Here is a 2,962-nt window from a genome sequence, read left to right on the forward strand (position 1 = left end):
CCGATTTATAGAAAGTCACTAAGAAGCTGTGCTTAAGTTCCTGGATTCCTATATTGTCAATAGAAAAATAAATATTTTTGCCTCCTTAAGGAGTTTATATTTCAGCCTTGGAGCATGTAAGTAAATTCTTGGATATTTTAGCTATTATTTATTCCACAAGAACGTCAAACCCCTCCACCCCAAATTTGGTGGCAAATTACTTACGTTGGCTGCACTAATATGGTCCAACTGCTTTCACATTACCAACATGCTCTTGCAACATTATCCCTGATCAGAGATGTTACTTATTTATATTTTTAACATACATCAAACAAGCAACTGCGTTGCACTTAAAGAACGAAAATAATTGTTTTTATAATTAGAAACATGTGTGAATAATAAAATAACTATTTCTCTTGCTCGGAGTGTGAAATAGTAAATTGGCGGTTCGAGTTCTCTTTAATTTTTATGGTTGTGGTTAACCTGTGAAATTTGCCTGACGTACCGCCGTACCTGTCAGTACCTGTCTGCCGGTCATTTTAAATTTCTTTTTTTGAAATGAAAAAGAAAAGAAACGGAATGGTACGTATGTTATATGCATTAAAATGTTATAATATTTCTCAAAGGCGATAAGTAAATGAGTTTATAAGAAACGTAAGTTTCATGGAAATTATATAATAAACAAATTCCTAGTAGTGAAAAATCGCGTAAAGTCTAGAACCATTCCTATGCCGCATTTCTTCCATTCGTCTGCACTTTTCCTAGTTTTAGTGAATTTACGCAGTGTTTGAGTCGGATGATATGTTATTCAAAGTTCTGTGGCTGTCAATATTTTACTAATAAGACTAAAATACTGCAGTTAATGGGTGACTTTTTTTTTTTTAAGAACAGGTAGGGTGTTTTGTATCCAATAGTGTAATTTGGCAATTCTGCAGAAAAACTCATTTTCTCGTTCTTCTCTTGTGTCTGTGATGTGTATAGTGATAAGCCCGTGGTTTTAGTTTGAAGTCAGAAGTAACTTGAGATGTAAAAATTGTTTGAGAAACTATAGCCTATATTATTCTAATGCAATAGGCTGTTACTAATTCCTAACATAATATGCGAGAGGTCCAGGACGAATTACGGGGGTGCACCCCTCCTCTATTTGTTACAGATACATCACACTAGAGGTCGAGGACGCAATACTAGAAAAACTAACAATTTCCCTATAATTCTACCTAGAAAGAGTGGTAATTTGGTAGAAAACGTAATGAAACTAGCGCTGAGGTAGTTCGGGTGATTTTTTTTTTTTTTTTGTGAATGTGCAGTTGATTGAGAGAGAGAGAGAGAGAGAGAGAGAGAGAGAGAGAAACTCATTCGGCCTTAATTAAGGATGACCACGAGGATCCGGAAATGAATAGTAAACAAATACAATTAATTACATATGAATAGTGTTATAAAAATAAAGTGTAATATTTGAGCACCATTGATTATCAATTGTAAAATAAAATCTTAGAAGATAACTAAATTATACTGATAAAAAAAGATTTTATTTAAAATTAGCATATCCTTAATTAAGGGCTTCTGAGTGGTATAAATGAAATTGTATAATCTGCAGGGAATCTTTGAGAATTTGCGAGATGATTTTTTGAATTTCAAAAGATGATATTGATAATTGTTTTAAAAAATGATATGTAAATTTTGGTAAAGAACTCCGAGCACCAAAAAATAAACCTGTCACTAACCAATTGAAGAGAGGGATGGGTAATTTCCTAGAAGACGGGCAAAATCCAACATGGCTGACGAAAACTACAAAAAACGTTCTGCCAACTATGAAGTTCAAATGTCACCAAACATCACAAAATCAAAGATGAAAAATCAAATATATATTCATATTTTTAAAGAAGAAGAAGCCCTCCAAAAAAAATGAAAATATATTTAATTTTTCGCCTTCGATTTTTTTGGCGTTTCGTGGCATTCGAACTTCATAGTTGGTAGTACTTTTCTGGCAGTTTTCGTCCGCACTTTACTCCCAAAAATCACTAAAACACAAAACAAAACATAATAATTTATCATCTTATCAAATAAAATTCAGTTCTCATCGAAGTCTTCAACAACAACCTCTTCACTTCAAGTATATGACACAGGCTTTAAGGCAATCTAAACTTAAACCATGCAGGTAACAAAGAACTAAACCAACACTTTGTCGTACAGTCAACTTTGCATAAATAAACCACGTGTGTACACTAAATGAAATTCTCTTTGAACACTTATTACACCTTAACTTCTACAGAAAATTCAGTCAATAATTCCTTTAACCCACAGAAAAACAGTTTTCTTCTCAACATTCAACACAATCCTTCTTCACCAGCGAAAGAACTAAACCAAAATCGACACAAAATTTAATAGATAAATTTCAGAACACGGTTTCCTTCCTTTCCCTCTTAATTCAAAATTCCAACCTTGTGCACACAAAATAAATTATTGGCACTGAAAAGTGTCCTTTCGTAAGAATGATACGCATTCGACAAATGCAGACAAATCTACAATGTAACACCACTCACGTCAAACAACCAAGAACAACAGGACGTCATTATCCATTAAAAATTAATGAAAATTCTACTAGAATAAATGACAACTATAACCAATCAAATCGAAAGAAAATCACAAAAATCATAAAATGAGAAACTTTCAATAGCTTTAGCCATCAGTAACAACATAACACCACTCACGTTAAACAACCAAGAACAACTGATAACGTCATTATCCATTCAAAATTAACGAAAATTCTAGAACAAATGACAACTATAACCAATAAAATTAAAAGAATATCACGGCGACACCTAGTACAAAAAACCTAGAACTAACATGTAAAAGTCACTAAAAGATCACTAACATTTAACTCTGAAATAAAGAAGTTGGTAATACTTACTATATTCAACCAAGTGCCCGTCTTCTATGAAATTACCGAGGGATGTTATACTTGGCACTAAGGTAGGGAATA

Source organism: Periplaneta americana, chromosome 2 (assembly GCF_040183065.1).
Source record: "Periplaneta americana isolate PAMFEO1 chromosome 2, P.americana_PAMFEO1_priV1, whole genome shotgun sequence".
Lineage (NCBI taxonomy): Eukaryota > Metazoa > Arthropoda > Insecta > Blattodea > Blattidae > Periplaneta > Periplaneta americana.